At 39.0% G+C, this 17055-nt stretch overlaps 1 pseudogene; it reads left to right on the plus strand.

The window, feature by feature from the left end:
* The first annotated feature begins 473 nt into the window (after window positions 1-473).
* LOC138984369 (rho GTPase-activating protein 17 pseudogene) overlaps window positions 474-17055 on the plus strand; it is a 41617-nt pseudogene continuing 25035 nt past the window's right edge.

Below are 17055 nucleotides of genomic sequence, written 5' to 3' on the forward strand. Positions count from 1 at the left end.
CTCTTAGCGACCCCATGGACTGCAGCCCACCAGGCTTCTCCATCCACGGAATTTTCCAGGCAAGAGTACTGGAGTGGGGTGCCATTGCCTTCTCCTTATATCCATAATTTTGAGCAAAACCTGCCAGATTAAATATGTGCTATGTAGCTTCAGTCATGTCTGACTCTTTGTGACCCTATGAACTATAACCCACTAGGCTCCTCTGTCCATGTGATTTCCCAGATAAGAATACTGGAGTGGGTTGCCATTTCCTACTCCAAGGATCTTCCTAAACCAAAGATCTAACTTGAGTCTCTTACATCTCCTGCATTGGCAGGTAGGTTTTTACCACTAGTGCCACCTGGGAAGCCAGATTAAATAACATATCACATATAATTTCATCTCTAGAGTAAAATATCTGTACTATTAGATGTTATAGTTGTATTTGTCTTGTGGTTTTGTGAAGTTTGCTGAGGACAGACTTCTGAGTCCCGATGTCTTGCAAGCCCCAGGAACCTCCTGTGTTTACTGCAGTTGTGGCAGCATCGCCCATCCCAGTAGAGTGAGGGTCCAGGTGGGCAGCACTTTGGCTCTTCTCAGCCCCAAGTTTTAACTTCAAGTGTTTTTTGAAGCTGTCTTCTCCCATGGAGCTAACCATACCTGTCCTGGGCAGAGGTCAACATTACCCCCTTAGTTCCTCTAAGACCTCTGTATCTGCTGCTAACACATTTACTATTGGCTTTCTTACCAGTTGCTTACTACCATTCTCATCTTTTTTTTTTTTTTTTCCATGAAGTTTAGTTACAAAGTTTCAAAGGGTTTGCCTGAAGTGTCAGAATTCAGAAAGTGTTATATTTATGATGAACACATTTATCTACACTTATATTGAAGAATTGATGCTTTTGAACTGTGGTGTTGGAGAAGACTCTTGAGTGTCTCTTGGACTGCAAGGAGATCCAACCAGTCCATTCTGAAGATCAGCCCTGGGATTTCTTTGGAAGGAATGATGCTAAAGCTGAAACTCCAGTACTTTGGCCACCTCATGCAAACAGTTGGCTCATTGGAAAAGACTCTGATTCTGGGAGGGATTGGGGGCAGGAGGAGAAGGGGACGACAGAGGATGAGATGGCTGGATGGCATCACTGACTCAATGGACATGAGTCTGAGTGAACTCCGGGAGTTGGTGATGGACAGGGAGGCCTGGCGTGCTGTGATTCATGGGGTCGCAAAGAGTCGGACACGACTGAGCGACTGATCTGATCTGATCTTGATTAAATTTTAAAAAATTCAAGTAACCAAGAATAAGTTTACTAAATTACTTAAAGGCCTTAACACCCAAGGTAGACATACTGAAAACAGCTAATTTGTCTGCTACATGCCTACAATAGTAGTAATTGACCAGAAATAGTACCCTCTTATATCTTACTAAGCGCAGATGCCTACCACATCCTAGTAGAAGAGTAATATGTGAAATGGCATAGAGTTTGGGAAGGAAATATGATATTTAGGGTTACAAGTTTGATACCATATATGGAAAAGCAAAGGAGAGGAAGAGAGGGTATCAAGAAGAGAGGGAAGGAGGCAAGATTTTCTAAGTACACACCATTAAAGAACTTCACGATATGCCATTCTAAGAGGTAGAAATCATCTATAGGCAGTAGAGACCTATATAAGATTTCTGCTAGAGAAACAAATTGAGCTTATTTTTAATTTTGAAAGAGGATTTATGGAGTAAAGAATGGAAGGCAGTTCTTCCCAAAAGAACACTGTGCTAGAAGACAGCTGATCACTATCTGTGCTTGTTTCACTTAATTTCTTTCTTCAGGACATGATTATATAATATAATTTTCTAGGTAGATTCCCTATAATGTCCTTAAACCTATGTGAGCTTACTAGAGTCTGTAAATAATTACTTACCATCCCTATATACCTAAATATAAATTAAAATGCTGATGCATCCTAGGAAATTTATTTCATCTGTGAAGTATATCCAAAGGACTCTGCCATCATTTGAAAACTGTCTCCTTATGCATCTGTATTATACCATCTTTATACATGATCCCAAGGTTAACTCTTCTTTTATAAAATCCTACATTTTGCTGAACCAATCCCCTTTATTCCTTAGATAAACTGAGATAAAAGGTCCACATAATTTTCTACGAAAACATAGTAGTTGGCTCTGCCGTGCCTCAGCAAAGATATACTAGAACTGTCCAACCCTGAAAACATTTGTAAATCAGCAGCTATAGAAACACACAGCCGCAAAAGTTTTTTTTTTTTTTTTCTAATTTTATTTTATTTTTAATCTTTACATAATTGTTTTGCCAGATATCAAAAGAAAAGTTGTGACACCCTCCTCCCTCCTCCCTCCTTTACCTCTGGGTCGTCCCTGGCATCCCCTGTATACTGGCAACTCGTTTTACATGAATTTTATGCCATTCTCCCAAATCTTCCCACCTTTGAAAGAAAAGTTGTGACATTTTACCTGGCCCTGTATACTTCAATATGTCTAAAAGTTCTCTTATTAGATGTGGTAAGAAGAGGTGGCAAGAATATACAGAGGAACTGTACAAAAAAGATCTTCACGACCCAGATTATCATGATGGTGTGATCACTGACCTAGAGCCAGACATCCTGGAATGTGAAGTCAGGTGGGCCTTAGAAAGCATCACTATGAACAAAGCTAGTGGAGGTGATAGAATTCCAGTTGAGCTCTTTCAAATGCTGAAAGATGATGCTGTGAAAGTGCTGCACTCAATATGCCAGCAAATTTGGAAAACTCAGCAGTGGCCACAGGACTGGAAAAGGTCAGTTTTCATTCCAGTCCCAAAGAAAGGCAATGCCAAAGATTGCTCAAACTACCACACAATTTCACTCATCTCACATGCTAGTAAAGTAATGCTCAAAGTTCTCCAAGCCAGGCTTCAGCAAAACGTTAACCGTGAACTTCCAGGTGTTCAAGCTGGTTTTAGAAAAGGCAGAGGAAACAGAAATCAAATTGCCAACATCCGCTTGATCATGGAAAAAGCAAGAGAGTTCCAGAAAAACATCTATTTCTACTTTATTGACTATGCCAAAGCCTTTGACTGTGTGGATCACAATAAACTGTGGAAAATTCTGAAAGATATGGGCATACCAGACCACCTGACCTGCTTTTTGAGAAATCTGTATGCAGGTCAGGAAGCAACAGTTAGAACTGGACATGGAACAACAAACTGGTTCCAAATAGGAAAAAGAGAGCGTCCAGGCTGTATACTGTCACCCTGTTTATTTAACTTATATGCAGAGTACATCATGAGAAACGCTGGGCTGGAAGAAACACAAGCTGGAATCAAGATTGCTGGGAGAAATAGCAATAACCTCAGATATGCAGATGACACCACCCTTATGGCAGAAAGTGAAGAGGAACTCAAAAGCCTCTTGATGAAAGTGAAAGTGGAGAGTGAAACAGTTGGCTTACAGCTCAACATTCAGAAAACAAAGATCATGGCATCCGGTCCCACCACTTCATGGGAAATAGATGGGGAAACAGTGGAAACAGTGTCAGACTTTATTTTTTGGGGCTCCAAAATCACTGCAGATGGTGACGGCAGCCATGAAATTAAAAGACGCTTACTCCTTGGAAGGAAAGTTATAACCAACCTAGACAGCATATTCAAAAGCAGAGACATTACTTTGTCAACAAAGGTCCGTCTAGTCAAGGCTATGGTTTTTCCTGTGGTCATGTATGGATGTGAGAGTTGGACTGTGAAGAAGGCTGAGTGCCGAAGAATTGATGCTTTTGAACTGTGGTGTTGGAGAAGACTCTTGAGAGTCCCTTGGACTGCAAGGAGATCCAACCAGTCCATTCTGAAGGAGATCAGCCCTGGGATTTCTTTGGAAGGAATGATGCTAAAGCTGAAACTCCAGTACTTTGGCCACCTCATGCGAAGAGTTGATTGATTGGAAAAGACTCTGATGCTGGGAGGGATTGGGGGCAGGAAGAGAAGGGGATGACAGAGGATGAGATGGCTGGATGGCATCACTGTCTCGATGCACGTGAGTCTGAGTGAACTCCGGGTGTTGGTGATGGACAGGGAGGCCTGGTGTGCTGCGATTCATGGGGTCTCGAAGAGTTGGACACGACTGACCAACTGAACTGAATTGAACTGAACCTTAAAAAATGGAAATAGCTTAATATAACCTTGCATATCATTATTAGCACTGTTATTTTAGAAGAAAAGTATGTATGTGTGTCACGTGTGTGTGCATACATATACGTGTGTATATATATATATATATATATGTGTGTGTGTGTGTGTATATGTGTGTATATATATATACTCTGTCCCTCAGTTGTGTCCAGCTGTAGCCCACCAGGCTTCTCTGTCCATGGGGATTCTCCAGTCAAGAATACTGGAGTTGGTTGACATTTCCTACTCCAATGATCTTCCCAACTCAGGATTTGAACCCATGTCTCTTGCGTCTCCTGCATTGGCATACAGATTTTTAACACTGTTCCATTTGGGAAGTACTCTCTCTCTCTCTCTTTCTCTCTCTCTCTCTTCTCTCTCTCTCTCTCTTAAATTTATATATATATATATATATATATATATATATATTTAAATTCTGCCCAGTTGGCAAAACTATTTTGATGATGGAAGCATAGTTATAGGAATCTTGGTAAAGGCCAGTAAATGATTTATTTTTTATTTGGTGTGAAATGTAATTTATTATGTTAATTTTCCTTAGCTATTCAGTAAAACAGATCTAATTTCAATGCATGCATTGCTCAGCTAAAGGTCCATGTGCTGTCCTTAAACAGTTGCTGTTAATAAGCTTTTGAAATTTATACTTTAAAGGTAATATTATATAATACCTGGAGTTTCTGTGTGATAATAGCTAATTATAACAACTGTGACAGAATGTGGATAGCCCTGTTAAGTTCTTTTTCTTAATGTGGTAAAATATACATAATGTAAAATTTACCATGTAACTACTTTTAAGTGTGCATTTCAGTGGTATTAAGTACCTTCATATTGTTGTGCAATCATCACCACTGTCTCCAAAAATTATTTTATTATCCCAAACTGAAAATCTGTACCCATTAAATAATAATCCCCCATTCCTCCCTTCCTCTAACCCCTGGTAACCATCACTCTACATTCTAACTCTATGAATTTGATTATTTTGGCCTTCCCTGATAACTCAGTTGGTAAAGAATCTTTCCTCCAGTGCAGGAGATCTGGGTTCGATTCCTGGGTCAGGAAGATCCCCTGGAGAAGGAAATTTGATTATTTAAGGTACCATGAAAAGTGAAAGTAAAAGTCACTGTCGTGTCTGACTCTTTGCGACCCCAGTGGACTATACAGTCCATGAAATTCTCCAGGCCAGAACACTGGAGTAGCTTTTCCCTTTTCCGAGGGATCTTCTCAACCTAGGGATGGAACCCAGGTCTCCCACATTGCAGGCAGATTCTTTACCAGCTGAGCCACAAGGGAAGCCCTTAGGTTCCATATATAGGTGTAATCGTACAATATTTGTCCTTTTATGACTAACTTTTATTTCATTTAGCATAATTTCTTCAATATCATTCATATTGTAGAATGGAGCAGAATTTTATTCATTTTTAAATGTTATTGCATTATATGTATGCACCACACTTTGTTCATCCATCTGTCTATTGATAGATACATGGATTGGTCCCATCTTTTGGCTTTGGTGAACAGTGCTGCTGTGAAAACTGGTTAAGCCTCTGCTTTCAGTTCTTTAGAGCACATAACAAGAAGTGGAATGGCTGAATCTGATAGTAATCTAATTATGTTCAGATGCACCATACTGTTTTCTACAGTGGCTATGCTACTGTTCATTCTCAGCAGCGGTGCACATGGATTCTGGTTTCTCCACATTCTTGCCAACACTTGTTATTTTTGTTGTTGTTTTATAATGACCATCTAATGAGTATGTAGTGGTATCTAATTTTGGCTGATTAAGTTTTTAATAGATTTACTTTTCCAAAACAAAAGCAATAGTAAAGGATTAAATGTTTCCACAAAAGGCTCTTTTACAACCACAATTGTTCAAAAGAGTAGTTTCCATGAGATACTACTCTGACCTGTCATGGCCCTGTCACCACTTCCTATAATCTCAATATAATACTGTTTTTTGGGAGTCTAAGGATAACTATGAAAGGAAACTTTTCTTTCATATTTAAATAAAATTTGTTAATTTTGACTTTGTTAATATTTATTTGAGAGAGTGTTTTATCATCAGTATTTCCCTGTGCTGTGCTGTGCTTAGCTGCTCAGTCATGTTGGACGCTTTGTGATCCCATGGACTATAGTTCACCAGGTTCCCCTGTCCATGGGGATTCTCTAGGCAAGAATACTGGAGTGGGTTGCCATTCCCTTCTCCAGGAGATCTTTCAAACCCAGGGATCAAATCCAGGTGTCCCACATTGCAGGCGGATTCTTTACTGTCTAACCCACCAGGGAAGCCCATGAATACTGAAGTGGGTAGCCTATCCCTTCTCCTCAAGGATATTCATGACCCAGGAATCAAACGGAGGTCTCCTGCATTGCAGGCAAGTTCTTTACCAGCTGAGCTACCAGGGAAGCCCCAGTATTTCCCTGCATAAAGATATTTATGACAGATGCCATAGTTACCATCTTAAGTTATTATCTCTTTTTAATATAGTTTTTCCTGATGTGTAAGCACATGTAATTGGAATAGGAAAGTCAGAGATTGCAGTGAATGATGTACAGTGAGATGTCTAAGTAGTGAAAACAACCATCTATGGCCCAGAGAGAGCAAAAATGTTTTTTGGATGGCCTCTAGGAGTATCTTTCATACTGAATATGATATACTATGTAGCATAAGACATCTGTTTTATAATAATAATATGTGATAGTGAGTCACATATGACATCTACTACATATCAAAATATACAGAGAATAAAATATTCTGTCACAGTGAGTAGATGTATCATTTATCTATACTTGTTTTGATAAAGAATGCTAAAAAATACATTTGAGAGATTGGTTTAAGATGGCAGAGTAGAAGAACATGTGCTTGTCTCCTCCTGTGAGAACACCACAATTGAAACTAGCTGTTGAACAGCCATCAACAGGAGAACACTGGAACCCACCATAAAAAGATACCCCATGTGCAAAGACAAAGGAGAAGCAGCAATGAGACAGTTAGCGGGAGCAATGACAATAAAATCAAACCCCATACCCGCTGGGTGGGAGACCCACAAACTGGAGAACAATAATACCAAAATAGTTCTCCCACTGCTGTGAAGGTTCAGTGTCCCAGCTCAGGCTTTCCAGCCTGGGGATCCAGCAAAGAGACTAGGAATCCCCAGGGAATCTGATTTCGAAGGCCAGCAGGATTTGATTATAGGACCTCCAGAGGACTGGGGGAAATAGAGACTCCACTCCTGGAGGGCACAAACAAAATGTTACATGTACCAGGACCCAGGGGAAAGGAACAGTGACACCACAGGAGACTGAACCAGACCTACCTGCTAGTACTGGAGGGTCTCCTGTGGAGGTGTGGGTCAGCAGTGGCTCCCTGTGGAGATGGGAATCACTGGCAGCAGAATTCCTGGAACGTGCCTCTTGGCGTAAGCCCTCTTGAAGGTCACCATTAGCCCTACCATAGGAAGAGGAGTACGTCAAGGCTGTATATTGTCACCCTGCTTATTTAACCTATATGCAGAGTACATTCGGAGAAGGCAATGGCATCCCACTCCAGTACTCTTGCCTGGAAAACCCCATGGATAGAGGAGCCTGGTAGGCTGCAGTCCATGGGGTTGCGAAGAGTCGGACATGACTGAGTGACCTCAATTTCACTTTTCACTTTCATGCATTGGAGAAGGAAATGGCAACCCACTCCAGTGTTCTTGCCTGGAGAATCCCAGGGACGGGGGAGCCTGGTGGGCTGCCGTCTATGGGGTCGCACAGAGTCGGACATGACTGAAGCGACTTAGCAGCAGCAGCAGCAGAGTACATCATGAGAAACGCTGGGCTGGAAGAAGCACAAGCTGGAATCAAGATTGCTGGGAGAAATATCAATCACCTCAGATATGCAGATGACACCACCCTTATGGCAGAAAGTGAAGAGGAACTAAAAAGCCTCTTGATGAAAGTGAAAGAGGAGAATGAAAAAGTTGGCTTAAAGCTCAACATTCAGAAAATTAAGATCAGGGCATCTGGTCCCATCACTTCATGGGAAATAGACAGGGAAACAGTGGAAACAGAGTCAGACTTTATTTTTGGGGGCTCCAAAATCACTGCAGATGGTGAGTGCAGCCATGAAATTAAAAGACGCTTACTCCTTGGAAGGAAAGTTATGACCAACCTAGATAGCATATTGAAAGGCAGAGGTATTACTTTGCCAACAAAAGTCCGTCTAGTCAAGGCTATGGTTTTTCCTGTGGTCATGTATGGATGTGAGAGTTGGACTGTGAAGAAAGTTGAGGGCTGAAGAATTGATGCTTTTGAACTGTGGTGTTGGAGAAGACTCTTGAGAGTCCCTTGGACTGCAAGGAGATCCAACCAGTCCATCCTAAAGGAGATCAGTCCTGGGTGTTCATTGGAAGGACTGATGCTAAAGCTGAAACTCCAGTACTTTGGCCACCTCATGGGAAAGTTGACCCATTGGAAAAAACTCTGATGCTGGGAGGGATTGGGCACAGGAGGAGACTGGGACAACAGAGGATGAGATGGCTGGATGGCATCACCGACTTGATGGAGATGAGTCTGGGTGAACTCTGGGAATTGGTGATGGGCACGGAGGCCTGGCGTGCTGCAATTCATGGGGTCGCAAAGAGTCGGACACAACTGGGCAACTGAACTGAACTGAACTGAACTGAGAGCCTGTAGAGTCAAGGGGTGGGTTGCTTCAGGCCAAACAGAGATGAATGATACACTGGAGGAATAAATAACAAAATACTGAGGCAGAAGAACAGATAAGTGACATGGAAGACAGAATGGTGGGATCATTGCCTCAAAAGAGAATATAGAAAAAAAAAAAATGAAGACGGCATAAGAGGCATCTGGTACAACGTAAAATACACCAACATTCTCATTGTAGGGGTCCTAGAAGGAGCAGAGAGAGAGAAGGACCTGAAAAAATATTTGAAGAGATAATAGCTGGGAACTTACAGCAATGCAGGAGACTCAAGAGACGTGGGTTCGATCCCTGGGTCAGGAAGATCCCCTGGTATAGTAAATGGTACTACATTCTGGTATTCTTGCCTAGAAAATTCTGTGGACAGAGGATCCTGGTGGGCAATAGTCCATGGGTTGCAAAGAGTCAGACACGACTGAGCACAGCACAGCAATGCAACACTCTGTAACTTGGGAAAGGAAGTAGTCAACCAAGTCCAGGAAGCACAGAGTTTCAAGCAGGATAGAAACAAGGAAGAACACACTGAGACACATAGTAATCAAAGTGCAAAAATTAAACACACAGGTACAGTATTAAAAGCAACAAGGGGAAAATAACAAAGAACATACAAGGGAACTCCCATAAGATTATCAACTGATTTCTCAGCAGAAACTCTGTATACCAAAAGGGAATAGCACATTCCCTTTAAAGTGATGAAAGGGAAGAACCTACAACCAAGAATACTCTATCCAGCAAGACTTTGCTTCAGATTTGATGGAGAAATCAAAAGCTTTCCAGACAAGCAAAGGTTAAGAGAATTCAGCACCATCAAACCAGCTTTATGACAAATGCTAAAGGAACTTCTCTAGGAAGGAAATACAAGAAAAGGAAAAGATCGACAGAAAATAATCCCCAAACAAGAAAATGGTAAGAGGATCATACATAATGGTGTGTGTGTGTGTGTGTGTGTGTGTGTAGTCACTCAGTCATGTCTGACTCTTTGTGACCCCATGGACTGTAGCCCACTAGGCTCCTCTGTCCATGGGATTTTCCAGACAAGAATACTGGAGTGGGTTGCCATTTCCTATTCCAAGGGATCTTCCTGACCCAGGAATTAAACCCGCATCTCCTGCATCGGCAGGAAAATATTTTACCACCGTGCTACCTGGAAAGCCCCAGTAGATAGTATGTATAATATATATATATATTATATATAATATAATATATATATTAGAAAAGTTATGAATTTTTGCCTAGCTAAAACTTTATGACATTTTGGTTCTAATTGTTTGACTAAGTATGAATAGAATGCTAGATTTCTAAATTATTTCACAAAAACTTTGATACAGTTCCATTTACTCTGGCATTGAGGATCACTGCTAAAAGTCTAGAAAGTTTATTTTCTTAGTGATTAAAAAAATTGAATGACACTTGAAATATTTAATCTGAATGAGAATATAAAGAAATACTATGTTGTAAAAAAAATTACAAAAACAAAGTAATGACTGTCTTCTCTGTTTGTCAGTATTCCCCTTATTTGAAATAGATTACATCAGTGCTAAGCTGGAAAATAAGTAAATTTTAGTGACTTCTACAAAATATCAGTACCTTTCTTAGGAGAGTGCATCCTGATTAAAAGGTTGTGCTTCTCTGCTTCACAAAACAAACAAAAGATTTGCTTAATGGAAAGTATATTTGATAATATTGTTTAGGTAAAGAAAATACAATTGGGTAAAATTTGCAGCACAAAAATATAGTGCTATTTTAAGTGTATGTTTTAGATGTGGCAGTGCCTTAAGTGCATGTCTACATACATGTGAGATAATAAATTGTTTTTCTACAAAAATTAAATTTGATATCATTAGCAAGCTATTAATAGTATCCTTTGAAAACATAAGCACATAAAGAATACAGTGTTAAAGTATATATAAAAGTAAGCATAATTTTTATAACAGATATTACACTTTTCAGTGAAAGAGTTTAGGCCTGAACATCAAAAACAGTACCACAGGAACATCAGTAGACACAGGTACTCATGAAAGAGATTCAAAAATAATAAATCTGGAATACATATTTTTATTGATTTTTACTTATTTTAGTAACCTTTAATATTCACCTTTCAATATTTAGATTTTTTTTTTAATTTATTTACTTTTTAATTGAAGGATAATTGCTTTGCATAATTTTGTTGTTTTCTGTCAAACCTCACATGGTGATTTTTATTTTAATAGTAAATTTGATTTATCATTAAATTAAAAAATAAAACCAGAGGGAAAATTCTTTTTGCAGAAATTGTTTAATTTTTTCTGAAGCTTGTACAACAATCTGAAGAGTAATAAATAGCTCAGTACTCTTCTCTTCAAAATTGATTAAAATTTAATCAGCCCATTTTGACTACTGCTGCTGCTGCTAAGTCGCCTCAGTAGTATCCGACCCTGTGAAACCCCCTAGATGGCAGCCCACCAGGCTCCCCCGTCCCTGGGATTCTCCAGGCAAGAACACTGGAGTGCATTGCCATTTCCTACAGGAGAACATAAATGTATACAATGAATTATAATTATAATGAAGTGTTTATATAATGATATCTATACAAAGATATAGATATATACTCTCACAGCCAAGTATTCTAACTAGACATGTCAAAACATTGAGTTTTTTCCTCAATAAACAAATATTTTGAATTTCAGTTTAATATTTTACAGGATAAGCTATCAAGTTTAGTGTATAACTTGTTTCTTATTGATGATATTTACATGCTATTCCTCTAACCACAAATATAATCGTATATTATATATATATATATATATATATAAAATTTATAGAGGTATTGGGCTACTGATATTTTTGACTCTATACAGATTTTCTCAGTAGGACAAATAACATATGATCTTAATGGAAATTATTCAGACAATACCACCTCATAAATCAAGGTAGGAAGAACCAGCAAATACCATTGTTATATGTTATCTAGGACTTCAGTTGTCAGCCACTTGGAAATAATATGGGACAAATTTAACTTCTTGCCTGAAATAATGAAATATCTTGACAAAATGTTTGAAACAACAATTTTTAAGATATTGAACACAGGCAATGAAGAACAGTGATTTCTAAGAGACAAGACACAAGCAAGGTGAATCTTACAATTGCCTAAGCTTACTGCTTTGATTTTCCAGCTGGCAGTAGTGGAGGATGGCAGAGAAAATCAATATCCTGAGTTAAAGAAGTGGCTTGAGATTCCAGGATATGAGGGTAGCTGAAATTGTGGGATAATATATCAGACAGGAAAGAACTTTACAGAGAGAGAACTCTGGAGATCTGCAGAGGGTCCCCCTCAAATATTCAGTAGGGTATTGATTGGCACAAGGACTCAAGACAACTTGTTAATGTTGGGGAAAACAATCTGAAAGGATTAAAAGTATCTGGTACTCACACTGCTGCTAAGTCACTTCAGTCGTGTCCAACTCTATGTGACCCCATAGACGGCAGCCCACCAGGCTCCCCCATCCCTGGGATTCTCCAGGCAAGAACACTGGAGTGGGTTGCCATTTCCTTCTCAAATGCATTAAAGTGAGAAGTGAAAGTAAAGTCACTCAGTCGTGCCTGACTCTCGGCGACCCCATGGACTGCATCCTACCAGGTTCATGGGATTTTCCAGGCAAGAGTACTGGAGTGGGTTGCCTTCTCTGGGTACTCACACAGAGCTGAGAATAACACCTGTTCCCAAAGGATTGAACTGGAAAATTTAGTAAATTACTGAGCACTTGGTAGAGTACCTAGAAGAGTCTTGCCTTCGTTGTAAAGAATAGTAAGCTCTAAACTAAACACTGATTTTGTCCTGTATAGCAAATCTTAAAAGCAAGGCTTGAAAGGATCTACCTCTAAGTACGTTAAATGTGTCCCCAAACAAACTCAGAATATTTATAGAATTATAAAAATATCCAGCATGTAACTAGGGTAATGTTTAAAAACAAACAAACAAACAAAAAAATTTTGTTTGCAATGCAATATAAAATTACCATACTACCAAAGAAATAGGAAAACATAACCCATAATAATTAGAAAAAGCAATAAAAACAGTCCAAGAATTAACACAGATGTAATAATTAGCAAAGTATTTAAAATATTTTGTGTATTATATTTCATATCCTCAAAAAGGTAAGTAGAGACATAGAACATAAAATATGAACCAAATTGAGCTTGTGCAGATAAAAACTGTGATGCATGTGATGAAAAGTACACCAGGTGATATTAGTGGCATTCAGTTCACTTCAGATCAGTCACTCAGTCGTGTCCAACTCTTTGCGACCCCATGAATTGCAGCACGCCAGGCTTCCCTGTCCATCACCAACTCCTGGAGTCCACCCAACCCATGTCCATTGAGTCAATGATGCAATCCAAACATCTGATCCTCTATCATCCCCTTCTCCTCCTGCCCTCAATCTTTCCTAGCATCCAGGTCTTTTCCAGTGAGTCAGCTCTTCACATCAGGTGGCCAAAGTATTGGAGTTTCAGCTTCAACATAAGTCCTTCCAAAGAACATGCAGGACTGATCTTTAGAATGGACTGGTTGGATCTCCTTGCAGTCCAAGGGACTCTCAAGAGTCTTCTCCAACACCACAGTTCCAAAGCATCAATTCTTCGGCACTCAGCTTTCTTCACAGTCCAACTCTCACAACCATACATGACCACTGGAAAAACCATAGCCTTGACTAGACGGACCTTTGTTGGCAAAGTAATGTCTCTGCTTTTGAATATGCTATCTAGGTTGGTCATAACTTTCCTTCCAAGGAGTAAGCGTCTTTTAATTTCATGGCTGCAGTCACCATCTGCAGTGATTTTGGAGCCCAAAAAATAAAGTCAGCCACTGTTTCCCCATCTATCTGCCATGAAGTGATGGGACTGGATGCCAGGATCTTAGTTTTCTGAATGTTGAGCTTTAAGCTGACTTTTTCACTCTCCACTTTCACTTTTATCAAGAGGCTTTTCAGTTTTTCTTCATTTTCTACCATAAGGGTGGTGTCATCTGCATATATGAGGTGATTGATAATTCTCCTGGCAATATTAATTCCAGCTTGTGCTTCCTCCAGCCCAGCGTTTCTCATGATATACCCTGCATAGACATTAAATAAGCAGGGTGACAATATACAGCCTTGATGTACTCCTTTTTTTATTTGAAACCAGTCTGTTGTTCCATGTCCAGTTCTAACTGTTGCTTCCTGACCTGCATACAAATTTCTCGAGAGGCAGATCAGGTGGTCTGGTATTCCCATCTCTTTCAGAATTTTCCAGTTTATTGTGATTCACACAGTCAAAGGCTTTGGCATAATCAATAAAGCAGAAATAGATGTTTTTCTGGAACTCTCTTGCTGGATTGATGATCCAGTGGAAGTTGGCAATTTGATCTCTGGTTCCTCTGCCTTTTCTAAAACCAGCTTGAACATCTGGAAGTTCACAGTTCACGTATTACTGAAGCCTGGCTTGGATAATTTTAAGCATTACTTTACTAGCATGTGAGATGAGTGCAATTATGTAGTAGTTTGAGCATTCTTTGGCATTGCCTTTCTTTGGGATTGGAATGAAAACTGACCTTTTCCAGTCCTGTGGCCACTACTGAGTTTTCCAAATTAGTGGCATTAAGGAATAGCAATAAGAACTATCCAAAATGAAACAAAAAGAAAAAAAAAAAGACTAAAAAGATTAATAGAACTTCAGTTGACTGCTGGAAAACTTGAAGCAGCCTAATATATGTGTAATAGCAAACCTCAAAGAAGACAGAGTGGAGAAACTGAAAATATTATTTGAATTATTATGACTAAAGGCTTTCTAAACTTGGTATAAATTGTATACCAACAGATCCAATAGTTCCAAATATTAAGGTAAAAAAAAAAACAAAAAAACAAGACAACTTCTAATAATACACGTCTGAGATTTTTCTTCTCCGTTGTTTAGACATAGTTTAGACTGGCAGTTGTTTGCCTCCCCACCCCATGCCATTAGAATATGTTATACCACTGACTTCTTGCATGTATGTAGCTGATCTGAAATACACTGTCAGTGTAAACCTTTTTTTTTTTTTGGAAGTACTTTGCAATTTATTTTTTATCTTCTAATATTTTAAGATTTATTTCTCTAACATATTTTTCAAAGTACTGTATTGACGTGAGTATTATATATGAAGACTATTTTCATTTCTAGACAATTTTATGCCATTATATCTTTTGAAAATAATTTCCATAAATCCTCTCTGTAGTTTAAATTCCCCTTAAAAGTTAAACTTCTTTATTATGCTTTAACTTAGCAAGTATTGATTGCTGTGAAATTTGGTGTAAAAATTTAATAAAAATCTCAGCATCAAGTAAGTGGCTTTCCTGATGGGTCAGATGATAAAGAATCTGCCTGTAATATGGAAGACCCAGGTTCGATCCCTGGGTTCGGAAAATCCACTGGAGAAGGGAATGGCTAACCACTCCAATATTCTTGCCTGGAGAATCCCCATGGACAGAAGAGCCTGGTGGGCTACAGTCCATGGGGTCACAAAGAGTCAGACATGACTGAGAGACTGACACTTTCAGTTAAGAAGAGTCAGGAGGCCAGAAGAAGGGGCTCTCATGTTCTGCAAAGAATGGCCAACAGGAAGAAGAAAGACTCCTCTTCTTTACTGGAAAAGACTCAATGCAGTGAAGTTATTGAGTCCTGACTATAGCCCTCCCAAATTCTTTTTCTCCTCTATAAGAATGTTCTTCTTCCCTTGAAGTATGGGGACTTGCACATAACTAACCATTGTTACAGACCCTGATTGCAGTTATCTGCTGATCCCAAATAAATCTGCCAATGAAAAAAATTAATTAAAAGTGTACCTAAAAAAGAAGTGGAACATTTTTTTTTTCATGCCAACTTGAGGATTATAGCATAGTCTTTTAGAAAGCTCTGAGGATTGTTCCTTCTGTTTGAGGTCAAAGCACAGTTATATAAGTTTTCAAGACAAAGAGTTATATGTTCAATGATGTATTATTGACAATTTACACAATCTATACCTATACATACAAAGCAAGTAGTGGATTATGGGTCATCCTGGTCCCTTACAAGATTAAGAAAGAAGACTATCTCCTAAGGGCTGTGACCCTTTATGAGATTAAGGAGGAATGTTGTCTCCTAAGTAGTTCTGATTACTGCAGATGCACAATGCATACTAAAGGGGAGGGTAGGAAAGAAAATTTTGTGTTTAAATTTTATGTTTAAATTTTTTTGTCTTACCATAAAATATGATTTTTATTTATTTTTAAATATTCTTTTTCATATCACTTTCTATTGTTATTTACTACAGGATATTGAATATAGTCCCCTTGCTGTACAATAGGACCTTCTGGTTTGTCCATTCTATATATAATAGCTTGCATCTGGTAACCCCAGACTCACAGTCCAAACTGAATTTTATTTTGTGGAACCCATCCATATTGAAATAATATCTGACAGTCTATTTGTTTAAGGTAACAATAGTGTCCAAATAGTCTTTTGAAGTTAGATGAATAGATGATTCAAAAATAATATAGAGAATGAAAATTAAGCCAAGCACAGAATGGGTCAAGAGCAACAACATTAATTACTGGGAAGAAGAAGGGTATGATATTGTGTTTTATAATAAGAAATGTGTATTTGGCCTTCATCCCTGTTTCTGGTAAAAACACCACAACCCTTTGGTTCTCCTAGGTGATGAGAGCTTAAAGATCTCCTTTGTTGTTTAGAAGGCAACTTTGGAAAGTGCCTGGTAACCTAATGATGTGGGCTATTTGCCACAGGAGACAACATCTTGTGATCAAATGGTTGAAACTTCAGTCCCACCTTCCAACCTTTGGGGAGGAAAGGAGGAGAAGAGTTTGAGTTCAATCACCAGTACTCAGTGATTTAATCAGTAAATCATGCCTGTGAAATGCTTTCACAAATATCCAAAAGATAGGGTTTGGAGAGCTTTCAGGTTAGTAAACATATAGGGAGAGGTCTAAGGAGAGGGGCATGCCTGAAGAGATCATGACAGTTTTATGCCTTTTCCCTGTACTTTTCCCAATGTATCTCTTCCATCTGATTGTTCCTTTTCTTATAACTGCCAATCTAGGAAGTAAAATGTTCCTTTGTGTCGTGTGATCTGCTATAGCAAATGTATGGAACCTTAGGAGGAGATCATGGGAACTTCTGGTCTGTATCCAG

This window comes from Bos mutus, chromosome 21, assembly GCF_027580195.1.
Source record: "Bos mutus isolate GX-2022 chromosome 21, NWIPB_WYAK_1.1, whole genome shotgun sequence".
Classification (NCBI taxonomy): Eukaryota; Metazoa; Chordata; class Mammalia; order Artiodactyla; family Bovidae; genus Bos; species Bos mutus.